This window comes from Mus pahari, chromosome 4 (genome assembly GCF_900095145.1).
Source record: "Mus pahari chromosome 4, PAHARI_EIJ_v1.1, whole genome shotgun sequence".
Lineage (NCBI taxonomy): Eukaryota > Metazoa > Chordata > Mammalia > Rodentia > Muridae > Mus > Mus pahari.
The window spans coordinates 86,000,959-86,016,291 of NC_034593.1; the positions used below are offsets into that span (position 1 = coordinate 86,000,959).

Sequence of the window (15,333 nt, forward strand, 5' to 3'; positions counted from 1 at the left end):
TGCCAAGTTAACGTGCCACAACTTGAATGGAGGAAGGAAAAGGCACCAAGTCATTTTCTGACCTCCACACATCTCTCTCCCTCCCCTCCCTCCCTTCCTCCCTCCCTCCCTCCCTCCCTCCTTCCCAGAGAGAGGACCTAGTGGGCACTGTGCTTGCTGCAGCAGCATGAGGACCTGAGTCTGATTTCACAGTATCCACAGGAAAGCTGGGGATGCTTAGGCATCCCTGTAGCCCAGCCCTGTGTTACAGGGCAGACATGTAGATCCCAGGAGCTTGCAGGAAAAATGGCTTCTGGGGAAGACAAGCCCCATTTTCAGTGAGAGAATATCTCAGGGAAGAATGAGAGTAACAGAGTAAAGCTCCAGACGTGTTCCCACACATGTAAAAGTATACACACATATAAACCACAGATGAAAAACAGACACCAAGATCCACTCAAGAACATTTGCTGTGCAGCACAAGTACAGCTCATAAATTAGCTCAACAGCCAAAAGGAAAGTAGAATCTAAACATCTGCTAACCGAGTTGACTTACTAAATCTGAAAAATGAATGTAACCATTATCCAATGGTAAGAACTTCAAAAAAAAAATTTTTTAAAATGGTTCAAATGCTAAACATAAACAAACAAAAACCTTAAAAAGTATGACAGCGGGCTGGTGAGATGGCTCAGTGGGTAAGAGCACCTGACTGCTCTCCCGAAGGTACAGAGTTCAAATCCCAGCAACCACATGGTGGCTCATAACCATCCTTAACAAGATCTGACGCCCTCTTCTGGAGTTTCTGAAGACAGCCACAGTGTACTTACAGACAATAAATAAATAAATCTTAAAAAAAAAAAAAAAAGTATGACAGCCTTGAATCTTAATTTTCTTTATCTTCTACACCTCAAAATCCCTAGTCAAAAGCTCTGAATTAAAAATCATTTATATACACCTTTTTTTGGCTTAAAACTCCCCTTTCCCCTTCTTCCCCCATTCCTCAACACCCTCTCCTAAATATACTTACTTCTAACTGGGTGTACTCCTACATGCGCTGAATTCCAGCACTTAGGAGGCAGAGGCAGGTAGATCTCAGTGAGTCTGAGGCCAGCCTGATCTACAGAGTGAGGTCTACAGGTCTCAATAGCCCCCGTGTCTCCCCCCTACACCTTATGCAGTTGAATTACTTGCATTTAGGAAAATTGCAGGGGTCAGCCTGGCCCCAACAGTGGATGGGCCTCGCCCTGGGAGAACCACCATCTTGAGCATGGCAAGCACTCTTCATTTAATGCCATGCTCCGTTCTACACGCTAGCACTTCCTTAGCTGAGGTCTAACGTATTTGGGAGCAAAGTATCTTTATTGCCCCTCTACTTCTTACAGTGCTAAACACAAACCAAAGCTTTTCAATTTAAATTTGTTGAATGACTGTACATCACCTTTAGCCTAACTTGTGAGGGAAAAGAACACATTTTATCTTTCCTTTCTTCTCCTCTTCCTTCTCCTCCTCCTCCTTTCTTTGTTTGGGTTTTTTTTGTTTGTTTGTTTGGTTGGTTGGTTTTATGAGGCAGGGTTTCTCTGTGTAGCCCTGGCTGTCTGGGAACTCTGTAGACTACGCTGGCCTCAAACTCAAGAAATCTCTGCCTCCCGAGTGCTGGGATTAAAGGCGTACGCCACCACTGCCTGACTTCTTTGTTTTTTTAAAGGCAGGATCTATAATGTAGCACCGGCTGGCCTGGAACTCACCTCATAGACTAGGCTAGCCTCAAGTTAGCAGATAGTTGCTTGCCTTTGCTTCCGGTGCTGGGCTATACCTCTCCCTTTTTTCATTTTCAGTGAACACTATTAGTATGACCAGTGAAGAAAAACATAATATATATAATATGGCTGATATAAACCCTAAAACATTTCCAATTTAGAATATATAAATTTTCTCTCTCTCTTTTTTTAAAGATTTATTTATTATATGTAAATACACTGTAGCTGTCTTCAGATATACCAGAAGGGGGCGTCAGGTCTCATTACAGATAATTGTGAGCCACCATGTGGTTGCTGGGACTTGAACTCAGGAACTCCGGAAGAGCAGTCAGTGCACTTAACCACTGAGCCATTTGTCCAGCCCCCTATAAATTCTCTTACAAATACCTTGGTAACTGCACTCTTTGCTTACTTTATGTGTATGTGTTTTGCCTTCATGCTTGTCTATATGCCACGTGTGCCTGGTGCCCTCAGAGGCCTAGAGAGTGAGGGAACTGGAGTCAGACAGCTGTGACCCCCTAGGTGAATACAGACATCGAACCCAGGTCCTCTGGAAGAGTAGCCAGTGCCTTCAACCAGAGCCCCCTCTTTTAACTTGGTCTCTGCACTCTGAAAGCTTACATGTATCACAAGAACCTAAGAGTCTCACTATGCTTTGAAACTTTTTCTTTGTCTTTTGTGACAGAGGCTCCCTATGTAACTCTAGCTGTCCTCGAACACACAGGGCTCTCCTCCTTCCTCTGACTTCAGTGTGCTGGAATCAAAAGTCTCTCAGAATGTTTAATTCAAAATATAATCTTCTTGACTGTGCTCGGCACTGTACTGGATTGTTATGCCTTCATGAAAGATGATTTATTTTCCTTTCCCCAAAGAAATATTCTTTAAAATTCATTGACTGGGGCTCAATAAATGGCTCAGGGGTTAAGGGCACCTGCTGCTTCTGTAGAAGACTCAAGCTTGGCTCCCAGAACCCGCTGACTGCTAACTTCAGACGCAGAGGTTGTGACACCATTTCTGCACTCCTGGGCATGAACACATACACATACCCAAGCATGCATACTCTTAAGAAAAAAATAAGTCAGGCTGAAGAGATGGCTCAATGATTAAGAGCACTTTTTCTTGCAAAGGACTGGGTTTCAATCCTCAACATCATATGGCAGCTCATAATTGTAACTCCAGTTCCAGGGAATCTGAGGTCCCGTTCTGACCTCTGTGGGCACTAAGCATACATGTAGCGCACAGATAAACATGCAGCCAAAACACTCGCAAACATAAAATTAAATAATAAATCTTTTGAAAATAAAATAAACCTTAAAAACAAAAAAAACTAACCAACAAACAAAAAACCTATTAAAAAACCAGATAGTCTATGTCTCTTCAATTGCAGACCAGGCAGCCTCGCTTGTTCAGCTCTGTGACCCTTCCAAACACTGCTCTTGGTCTCTTCATGGATATGATAGGTTAGCAATAATAGTTTCTATCTGTTAAGATTATGTGACTCGCTGGGAAGGCAGAGGCAGGAAGATTTCCGAGTTCAAGGCCAGCCTGGTCTACAGAGTGAGTACCAGCACAGCCAGGGATATACAGAGAAACCCTGTCTGGGAAAAAAAAAATTATGTGACTCAAAACATGTAAAACTGGGCTGGTGAGATGGCTCAGTGGGTAAGAGCACCCGACTGCTCTTCCGAAGGTCCAGAGTTCAAATCCCAGCAACCACATGGTGGCTCATAACCATCCGTAACAAGATCTGATGCCCTCTTGTGGAGTGTCTGAAGACAGCTACAGTGTACTTACATATAATAAATAAATAAATAAATCTTTAAAAAAAAAAAAAAAACCATGTAAAACTGCAACTTCAGCACTAGTACATGACTGCTAAAGTCTGAGGTGGCAGTGTGCTCCAGTGCTCCTTATGCAGCTAATTCTCTCTACACAACTCTGTCAGACACTACAGACCTCCAGCTCCATTTAGTTTCACATCTGTCTCATCCGTTCTTCCCAAATTCCCTGCCAAAGACGCACGCTAAAAACCCATCTTCTGAATTTTTCTCTCCCTCCACCCACAACACCCACCTTGTCAAGCTTGTCACGTTCTACTTCCTAAATACTTCAAAACGTTTTCTCTGTTTTAATCCCAACTTTCTTGGTCAGATTATTTAAGAGCCTTCTAACCTTTCTTTTATTTTATTTGTGTTACTATGAAGTTTAGGCTGGCCTTGAACTCACTCTTATTTTTAGTAACCAATATCAGTTTCAGATACTGCACTTTGCAGTGCTCTTTTAAATAACAGAACACAGGACTTTCCTCCTTTTATTCGAGATAGAGCCTGTGTAGCCCAGGCTGGTCTTAGATTATGCCTCCATTCCCTAGTGCTGTGCTCTGTAGATGGGGGCACACCTGGCTTCATAAAACACAGTAATGCTGGTGAGATAAAACGGAAGCAGCTTTGTATCTTTCCCACTAACTCACTGCCCAGCTCCGGCTGTCCCGTAACTTAGAGTATCACTTAGGCTGGCTCTAGTCTTGTTGCTTTGGCTCCCTTGATGCCGGGATTGCAGCATGCACATCAAGCTTCATTACTTCCTTGGGGTTTTTTTGGTTACATTTCGGGTTTGTTTTTTTTTTTTTGTTTTTTTTTTTTTTTTTTGGTGTTTTTTTTTTTTTTTTTTTTTTTTTTTTTTTTTTAATGGNTTTTTTTTTTTTTTTTTTTTTTTTTTTTTAATGGGGCCTCACCAACTCTCCCAAGTTGGCCTCAAACTCAGAAACCTACCTGCCTCTGCTAACACAAACGTCTCTTAATTATTCTAATGTCAACTATCCCTAATGTCACTCTCACCACAAATCCTACCCTCTTTGCCACCCAGCCTAGGAAACTTCCTAAGTCACTTTTCTCTACTGTAGTTACCGTCCCAACTTACAAGTCAAGGTTGCTGGGTCTGTCTCTCAGTGGTAGAACCTTTCTGTGCCCAGCATTACAACGCCCTGGGTTTAATCCCAGAACCCCACCTCATAACTCACAGAATATGACCCTAAGGAGAGAGAGAAGGGAAAGGAAAAGGAGTCATGGTTGCTGGGCAAGGGTTTTGTGCACTGTGTATTCAGATACTGGTGACTGTGCCCAGAGATCTGGTACCAGTCAGGATGGTGGCACTGTCAAGCATCTCCTGTCTCCATGTTGTGTAAAAACTGTTTTCCATCACCTGATTGGTTAATAAAGTGTTGATCAGCCAACAGCTGGGCAGGAAAGAATAAGGTGAGACTTCCAATCCCAAGGAGGTCTCTGGTGAGGACCAAAGAAAAAAGATTTACCCTGAAATCACCAGGGGAGTTTCCATGAGGACACAGATGAAGGCAGGTAACAGACACATGGCAGGGAAGTAGGCCAGGAAGCCATAGGGGGTTAGAACGGCTCAGAACCTGCCCAGCTTAGAGCCTGGTGCTTTTAATACATATGCCAGGTTAGGGTTAAATGACATGGAGACCTGGTATATGTGCATTACATGCACACGCACTGGACATACATACACAAAGGCAAATAAATCAAACAAATTAATTAAAATAAATAAATAAAAAACAAACCTAGTATCCCAGGATCACCAAAGATGCTCTATGGATGAAGACCACACAGTGCACCCACACATATGAACAGGCATACACAGAATTTTGCTGAGCACATCTGTAATCCTTGCACTAAAGTATCGAAGGCAGAGGAAATGCTAATAGTTTTTGACCAATGGTAGCTTGCCCACATGTTGCTAGGCCTTGTGTTCAATTCCTAGTTCGGGGGGTGGGGGGGAGCTCTGAGCATAAACAAGCAAGCAACGTGGCTCAACAGGTGCCTCCAAGCCTGGTGACTGGAGTTCCACACAGTGGAAGGAGAGAATAAACCCCTGCAAGTTGTCCTCTCACCTCCACATACATGCCATGGCACAAGTACATACAGGTGCGCGCACACACACACACAAATAAGTAACTGTTGACATCCTGTGGCTACCCGAGTCTGGTAAGTGTAGTTCTTACCCTTCATCAATAAAGCAGCAACATAAGGAACCGTGGGTTGCCCAACCAAAACATCTACAACACAATTCCTACATCTAATGGTCAGGGAAAATCATGAAAGAAGGGTAGAAAGATTTTAAGAGCCAGAGGCAATCCCAGCACTTGGGAGGCAGAGGCAGGAGGATTTCTGAGTTTGAGGCCAGCCTGGTCTACAGAGTGAGTTCCAGGACAGCCAGGGATACACAGAGAAACCCTGTCTCAGAAAACAACAACAACCACAAAAAAGAGCCAGAGGCATAAAACATCTATTGCTAGATAATGTCTTCTAGGTATGAAGGTATGACAGGGAAAATGAACCAATAAAATTTTAGATAGACAGACAAATGCTTGCCTAAACAAGTCCAGCATGATGACAACACAGTTGATTTGCCAGGTTGGGCAACAAAAATTCCCCATGGTCCCACCCCAAATGAAGAGATACAGGTGGTCAGTGGCTAGTTCCAAATGACCAGTCCTAGACATGTACATAGGAGCAATGCTAACTGGAGTAGGTATACATACATGTGCATATGCACAGACACAACAATAATCAGAGACCAAGAATTTGGAAAGGGACATAGGAGTCTGGAGGGAAAACAGGACTGGGAGTGACTGTGAAGTTGTTACAGTGGTCTGAATGCTTGGCCCAGGGAGTGGCACTAGTAGGAGGTGTGGCCTTGTTGGATGAAGTGTGTGGGCTTTGAGGTCTTCCTCTTAGCTGCCTGGAAGACAGTCTTCTCCTTTCTTTAGATTATGATGTAGAATTTTTGGCTCCTTCTCTAGCACCATGTCTGCCTGCACACTGCCATGATTCCTGCCATCTGCCATGATGATAATGGACTGAACCTCTGACCCTGTAAGCCTGTAACCCTTGGACAGCTGTCATTCATAGATAGATAGATAGATAGATAGATAGATAGATAGATAGATAGATAGATAGATAGATTAGATTAGATTAGATTAGATAGATAATTAAGGGGCTGGTGTTGCAGAATATCTGATCATACTGTGAAACCCCAAGACTGTGTTATTTATTGAAAAAACCTGTTTCTAGTTGTGGTGTGGCTCAGTCCTTAGTATACACCTTTAATCCCAAACAATGAAGGTAAGTTTGTTTGTAGAAGGAAGCAGTCATGTTTGAAAGTGCTGAATAATTGAGCGGCAGACAAAATGATGGGTCAGAGAAAGACTTGACAGACCAGATGGCCTAAGTCTTATGAGGAGAGAGGGGGAAGTGAAGCTTTGTGAGGGGCAAAGCCGAGGAGAAGAAGGCAGTTGTACTCAGAGAGCTCTACAGAGACCAGCTGAAGGAAGAACAAGCTAGACACGGTAAAGAAGTATGAACCAGAGAATGAATAGGAGTGAGAAGACTAGAAGAGGGGCTGGAGAGATGGTTCAGCGGTTAAGAGCACTGACTTGTCTTCCAAAGGTTCTGAGTTCAAGTTCTACCAACCACATGGTGGCTCACAACCACCATCTCTATAATGAGATCTGATGCCCTCTTCTGGTGTGTCTGAAGACAGCTAAGTGAACTCATATACATAAAGTAAATAAAGAAAGAAAAAAGAGAGAAAACTAGAAGAGGTGGCCAGAGTTAGTTTGAGGCCAAGCAGAGCAATTCGGGAGAGGCCAAGAGAGAGAAGCTAGATTGGATCAGTCAGCTTGCAGAGGAGTATGAGCCATAACTTTGAGCTAAATCAGCCAACCAGAGATCAGACAGAACTAGGAAGGAGTGAGCTTATTCAGCAGCGAGTCTCATAGGCTTGAAGATATTCTAGGCCTAGATAAGATTGTACAGAGGCTGGAAGCTTCCAGTACTAGGCCTCTGACTAAGGATATAAGCCTCCAAGATGACAATTACAATCAGGTGAAAAAAAGATACTTTCACAGGCTGGATGGCTTTGCTCTTGCATAGGATCCAGGTTCAGCTCCCAGCACCCCCCATGGTGGCTCACAGCCATCCATAACTACAGTCCCAAGGTCATCCTCAGCTACAGGGAGTTTGAAGACAGGAGAACTTGTCTCAGAAGAAAACAATGACAAAAAAAAAAAGATTTTATTTCTGTAGAACATTGTTAACTTTTTGTTTGTTTGGCTTTGGTTTTTGAGACAGAGTTTCTCTGTGTGACCTTGGCTGTGCTGGAACTCAAAGTCCAAGATGGCAACCCTCAAGGACCAAGGAAGAACAACAGGTGCCCCAGAACAAGAATACAGTTGCTGGGGTTGCTGCTGATGGCACAGTATCTTTTTTTTTTTTTTTTTTTTTAAGATTTATTTATTTATTATATGTAAGTACACTTGTAGCTGTCTTCAGACACTCCAGAAAAGGGCATCAAAATCTTGTTACGGATGGTTATGAGCCACCATGTGGTTGCTGGGATTTGAACTCCGGACCTTCAGAAGAGCAGTCGGGTACTCTTACCCACTGAGCCATCTCACCAGCCCCACCATACCAGCCTGAGCGCGCCCGATCTCGTCTGATCTCGGAAGCCATCAGTATCTTAACAAAGGACTTGGCGGATGAGTTTGCCCTTGTTGACATCATGGAAGACAAGCCAAGGGGAGAGATGATGGATCTCCAGCATGGCAGCCTCTTCCTTAAAACACCAAAAATTAGCCTGGTCTACAAAGTGAGTTCCAGGACAGCCAGAGCTATACAGAGAAACCCTGTCTTGAAAAACCAAAAAAAAACAAAAACAAAAAAAAACAAAAACAAAAACAAAAAACAAAAACACCAAAAATTGTCTCCAGCAAGTACTACTGTGTGACTGCAAACTCCAAGCTGTTCATTATCACAGCAGGGGCCTGTCAGCAAGAGGGAGAGAGCCAACTCAATTTGCTACAGTGAAATGTGAACATCTTTAAGTTCATCATTGCCAACATTGTGAAGAACAGTCCACACTGTAAGCTGCTTATTGTCTCAAATCCAGTGGATATCTTGACCTATGTGGCTTGGAAAACCAGTGGTTTTCCCAAAAACCGAGTTACTGGAAGTGGTTGCAATCTGGATTCAGCTCCGTTCCGTTACCTAATGGGAGAAGGGCTGAGGGTTCACCTGCTGAGCTGTCATTGCTGGGTCCTGGGAGAACATGGTCACTCCACTATGCCTGTGTGGCACGGTGTGACGTTGCCAGTGTCTCCCTGAAGTCTCTGAACCCAGAGCTGAGTAGTGATGCAGATAAGGAGCAGTGGAAGGAGGTTCACAAGCAGGTGGTGGACAGGTGATCAAGCAGAGAGGTTACACATCCTGGGCCACTGGCCTCTCTGTGACAGATGTGGCCAAGAGCATAATGAAGAACCCTAGGCAGGTGTATCCCATTTACACCATGATTAAGGGTCTCTATGGAATCAATGAGGATGTCTTCCTCAGTGTCCCACGTATCCTGGGACAAAATGGGATCTCGAATGTTGTGAAGGTGACACTGACTCCTGAGGAAGAGGCCCGCCTGAAGAAGAGTGCAGATACCCTCTGGGGAATCCAGAAGGAGCTGCAGTTCTAAAGTCTTCTCAGTGTCCTAGTACTTCACCGTCCAGGCTGCAGCAGGGTTTCTAGGGAGACCACACCCTTCTCATCTGAGCTGTGGTAGGTACAATGGAGTTGAGGTGATGTGGGGAAACATCTCAGTCCCCACAGCTCTACCCTGCTGCCAAGTGGTACTTGTGTAGTGGTAACCTGGTTAGTGTGACAGTCCCACTGTCTCCAAGACACACTGCCAACTGTGTGCAGGCCTTGATCATTCTGTGAGCCTGTTTCATTATTGAGTTATGCACTCTCACCAAACATGCTTAGGTCAATGAGTTCCCAGTTAGTCATAACCTGGATCCAGAGTGTAAGTCCACTATGCATATCTTGTGCGTAACTGTTCTACAGGCTATGTTATGTATTACAGTGTCTGTAGTGTACATTGCATTATATATTATAGTGTATATTGTAATGTAAGATCTGCATATGGATGACGGTACCAACCACTCAAGTATCATGCCAATGAAAACACCAAATAAACCTTGACAGTGAAGAAAAAACCTAGAAAGTGAACTAAGTCACGGAAGTAAAACAAAAGTAGAAATACAGATTAGGGGGACAGACCATAATCCAACTAGCAGTAACACTTAAAGCCAGTGCTTATTATTTAGTTAATTTCATTAAAAAACATCTACCTCTGTCAGTAGCCTTGGCGATACGCCTTTAATCTCAGCACATGGGAGGCAGAAGCAGAGGAAACCCTGACTTCCAAGCCAGCACAGAGAGACCCTGTTTCAAACAAAGCAAAAAAAAGCCTCTTCTTCTCAACCCAGTGAGGTGCACATCTATAATCCTAGTTCTTAGGAGGTTGAGGCCACCCTAGGCTACACAGAGAAAGCCTGTCTTAGAAAAGTGGGGCAGTTTAAAAAAATCTTTATCTTATCCTGAAAGCTGTAAAGCACAAAGAATTAGCTGCTTTTCTGAGAGAAATAGCTAGTTTCTACCTCTTTTTGTACAAGATGTGTTTACCTGCTCTCTAACTAAACTCTGTGGGGGTGCTGGAATCTGCTGCTCTTTTCTGATGATAGATGACCATCAGTCTAGCTGCTGGTTTGGATTTTATAACTCTTGGGATGTTTTTACTAGAATCTTAGAGGCCCGTCTTCAAATTAAATTTCACATGCACTTAGCTATCACCATTAAACATTTTTTGTTGTTGTTTTTAGACTTTTTTAAAAAATTTACTTATGTTTGTGGGGGTTAATGGGTAACAGGTGCATGTAGTACCTGTACAGCCCAGGTGAGTGCTCTAGACCTCCTGGAATTGGAATTACAGATAGCTGTGAGCCACCAGCCACCATATGGGTGTTGAGAACCAAACTTGGGTCCTCTGGAAGAGTAGCTATGCTCCTAACCAGCCCCACAGTCAAATTTTTACAATAATTCCAAACCTCCCTGCTGAACTTTTTTTAGAAGTACTACTGTTAAATAATAATCACTTGGTTAACAAAAGCCTAAGAGGAAAAGTAATTTAGATATTAATTTGTACATGACAGGAAGCCACATCAACAAACATAAATCAGTACACCAGACATGGTGGTGCACACCTTTAATCCTGACTCCAGGGAGGCAGAAGCAGGTTCATCTCCAATAGATTCACTGAGTAGAAGCGGTTGCAGAGCTTAGTCATGAAGTTAGTGTTACATGGGTTCGGTTCCCAGCACTCACATGGTAGCTCACAGCCATCAATAGTAACTCCATCTCCAGGATATCCAACAGCCTCTTCTGACTTCTGTAAGCACCCAGGCACACATGTGGCACACACATATACATGCAGGTAAAAAAAACCTCACACACATAGAATAAAATAAATCCATCAAACCAAGCTATATCACTTGTTCCTGATTTAAGTTTGTAAAAGATTATTCTGGTTGCTGCAGAAATAAAGATATCAGAAACAAGGAACATCCCATGGTGCCCTAGAAATAAATATAATTTAAAAAGTTAAAAGCCAGAAGAACAGAAAAACACTAAGTTCCTGAGCTAGAGTATGCCTGGTGAGTAAGGAACAATGTGAGACATTCAAGGCTGGAAGACAGTTAAAATGGGCCTTCATTAGCAGACAGTTCAGAGTTTATGATGGGATAGAGGGTAAAGGGATTTATTTAAAAAAAAAAAAAAAAGGTTTGTTATTTATGTAAATGAGCATGTCTTAGTGTGGACATGTGCCTGTGCATGCATGTGCCCATGGAGACCAGAGGACAGTATCACATCTGTCAGAGCTGGAATGTCGACTGAGCCACATGACGTGGGAGCTCGGATCTCAACTCAGGCACGCTTACCCATTGCTGAGCCATGTCCCCCAGCCTTCCCTCTGAATGTCTGTATCACCTTTTTTTGTCTGAGTGTGCTAGGTTCCTGGAGATACAGATAATATTTTTCCATGTTTCTTGGCAATGTTTCAAAAACATGAAGCACTTTCTTTCTTTCCCTCTTGCTTCAGAATGGATCTCAGTGTGAGAACTCTACCACTTACTTCATAGTCAGTCCCTGCCCAAGCATGAAACTTAATTATTATGTCTAGAATATATGAAGCATGTTTTCTGTTCTGGTATGTAGCCCGGGCTGGCTGCAAATTCACAGTCCTCATATCTTCCCACCACATTACCTTCCCAGGTAATATGGTGACTTTAAACATTACTGTGAATGCACTAAAACAAGGTCAAATGGTAAATTTTTTTTGTTTGTTTTTTTTGTTTTGTTTTTCGAGACAGGGTTTCTCTGTGTAGCCCTGGCTGTCCTGGAACTCACTCTGTAGACCAGGCTGGCCTCGAACTCAGAAATCTACTTGCCTCTGCCTCCCAAGTGCTGGGATTAAAGGCGTGCGCCACCACGCCCGGCTCAAATGGTAAATTTTACAGCCATGAATTGTACCTTAAAAAGCAGACATCCAAAAATTCAACATATTCAAAACTAAATTCTAATATACCTTTCAAAATCTGTCCCATTTGCAATCTTCTCCAGTAACCACTAATTCTTTGTAGTCACTGAGGCAAAACTCAAAAACATTTCTAACTACTCTTCTTACCCCAGATTGAATCCATCCAACACTATGTGATATCCCTGTGTGGAATGATTTTTATGTAATTTATCATTCCTTATAATGAGTATATAACAATAAAAGTAATAAGTAAATCTTGTTGGCCAGGTGTCATGACTCTGCATTTCAAATTCTGCAGTCAGAAAGGTGAGACAGGAAGAATGCTGTTAAACTTGAGGCCAGCCTGAGTTACATAGTGAGTTCAAGTCCAGACTGGGCTATATGACACAATATTAATTAATATAAAGATCTGGTTAGATCTACCTGGAAAACACAAGGTTAGTCCAAGCCACTAACATTGTATACAGATTACATTGGTCATCTAACTAATGTCCTTGTTTCCGCAGCAACCAGAATAACCTTTTACAAACTTAAATCAGGGACAAGTGATATAGCTTGGTTTGTTAGATTTTATTCTATATGTGTGAGTATTTTACCTGCATGTATACGTGTGTTCCACATGCGCCTGGTGCTTACGGAAGTCAGAAGAGGCTGTTGGAGCCCCTTGAACTGAAGTTATTATTAATGGTTGTAAGCTACCACGTGAGTGCTGGGAACCGAAGCCATGCCCTCTATAAGAGCAACAAGTGCTCTTAACTGCTGAGCCATCTCTCCAGCACCTATAGCTCAGTTTGTAGAAAGCTTGTGTAGCATTCATGATATCCTACATTCTATCACAGTCACACAGCAGTAAATCCTAGCACTTGGAAGGCAGAAAGATCAGTTTAAGATCTTTAACCTTTGAAAGGGCTATGTAGGCCAGCTGGAGCAAGCGGAGTTGTCTAGAGGGAGCAGAGGTCCTGAATTCAAATTCCCAGCAACCACATGATGGCTCACAACCATCAGTNCAGCTACAGTGTACTCACATACATAAAATAAATAAATCTTAAAAAAAAAAGAAGGAGCTGGGCATGGTGGTACATTCCTTTAATCCCAGCACTTGGGAGGCAGAGGCAGGCAGATTTCTGAGTTCGAGGCTAGCCTGGTCTACAAAGTGAATTCCAGGACAGCCAGGGCTACACAGAGAAACCCTGTCTCGAAAAACCAAAAAGAAAAGAAAAAGAAAGGGTTACATAAGACTCTGTCTTAAAAAACAAATGAACGCCAGCATACATTCAGCCCTTGGTTCAATCAATCACACACAGACACACAGACAGACAGAGACAGACACACAGACAGACAGACAGACAGACAGACACACACACACACACACACACACAAAATCATAAATCAGATGATCCTCCTCTGCTCGATGGCTTTAAGTATAAAAGTCCTAGGCTAAGGATATGGTTCAATTCATAGAGGGTTTGCCTAGAATTCACAAGGCTGAGGATTCAATCCTCAGCACCACATAAATTGGACACAGTGGTATATGACTGCAATCTTACCACTCAGGACTTGGATGCAAGAGGATCAGAAATTCAAAGTCATGCTCAGCTACAAGATAAGTTTGAGGCCAACCTAGGTTACATGAAAGACTGTTTAAAACAAAAACAAAAGCAACAACAATTAAAAACAAAAAGCAAAATCCAAAGTCCTTCAAGTTCCTATTAAGACCTTTGAGGAGAGGTCCCAGCATCCATATGGTAGCTCACAAACATCTGTAATTCCAGTTCCAGGAGATCCTTGTCCTTGTCTGGCCTCCACAGATAACAGGCACACATGTGGTACAAATGTACACATGTAGACAAATACTCAAACACATACAAATAAAAATCTTTAATAAGTACAAATCTATTACACTATACCAAGCAAATGTGTACAGTTATTTATAATTTTAAATGCACTGGAAATAATTATTGGGGAAGTAGATATTAAGTGAAGTGACGTCTAAGCAAATGTACCCTGCAGCTGGATGCTGTGGTCACTCCTCTCAATCTAGCTACTTAGGAGGCTAAGCTTAGCAAGAGGAGTTTGAGCCAAACAAAGCCTAGACAACACTCTATCTCAAAGCATAGAAAGTACTTCATAACAGCTGAATGCAGCATCTGCTTCACCTGTATTACTCACATAAACACTGTGTACCCTTCAAGTCTAGCCTGGATACCTGCTACAACAGATAGATTACAAATAACGTAAAGAGTTAAGGGAAGAGCTACCTTTCAGAAACCAGACCTGCAGAAAATGGTTCTGGATCTTTGATAAGTATCATTATCGGAGATAAGCTGGCAGGCTGAGTTAGCTCAGTGGTACCATAGACCACAGGCCTGGCACCTCAAGATTCTAGGTGCAATCCCAAGCACTTTTACTCCACAAAATATATGTGATTACAGACTGAACTCCCTACTGACCAGCATGCACTCCAAACATTATGTGACCAAGACTTCCTTTTATTATTTAATGTAAATAAACCTCACATTCAGAGAGGTTTTTATTTAGTACTCAGCTTAAATATGTTCAACTTGTTTTTCTTATTTCATTAGATTAAAAATAAACATGATTTTCAAAACATTAAATGATTATTTTTATCACAGTGGGGGAATAAACAAACAACCTAAAACCTCAAGGCTAGAAAGAGGGTCCTGGGTTCCTCTATAAGGTCTACTTCGAAACCTGAAGTTTAAACTAAGAAATCACTGCATAGCTCAAAGACAATACTGTGACTCCAGGCTAGTTTGGGCTACATAGTCAAAGAAGCAAGCAAACAAACAAGCAAACAACAACAAAAATATGATACCATCATCCACACGGCAGCTCACAACCACCTGTATCCAGTTATCCAGTTCTACGGGATCCAACACTTTTCTGGCTAGGCAAGCACCAGGCCTTCAAGTGGTACACACACACACACACACACACACACACACACACACACACACACACACCAAAAATTAAAATTTCAACATTCTTCACAAAGAAACAAGTGTTTAAGAAAATAACATTCGCCTGGCGATGGAGGCGCACACCTTTAATCCCAGCACTTGGGAGGCAGAGGCAGGCAGATTTCTGAGTTCGAGGCCAGCCTGGTCTACAAAGTGAGTTCCAGGACAGCCA

The 15,333-nt window shown here is 42.6% G+C and overlaps 1 protein-coding gene and 1 pseudogene across 8 annotated transcripts in view; one reads left to right on the plus strand and one right to left on the minus strand.

Annotated features, from left to right (window-relative positions):
- The window catches only part of Rprd2 (regulation of nuclear pre-mRNA domain containing 2), a 65,296-nt gene that overhangs the window by 42,619 nt on the left and 7,344 nt on the right, over positions 1–15,333 (minus strand). The window lies entirely within an intron of this gene.
- On the plus strand, positions 7,935–9,276 carry LOC110320128 (annotated as a pseudogene).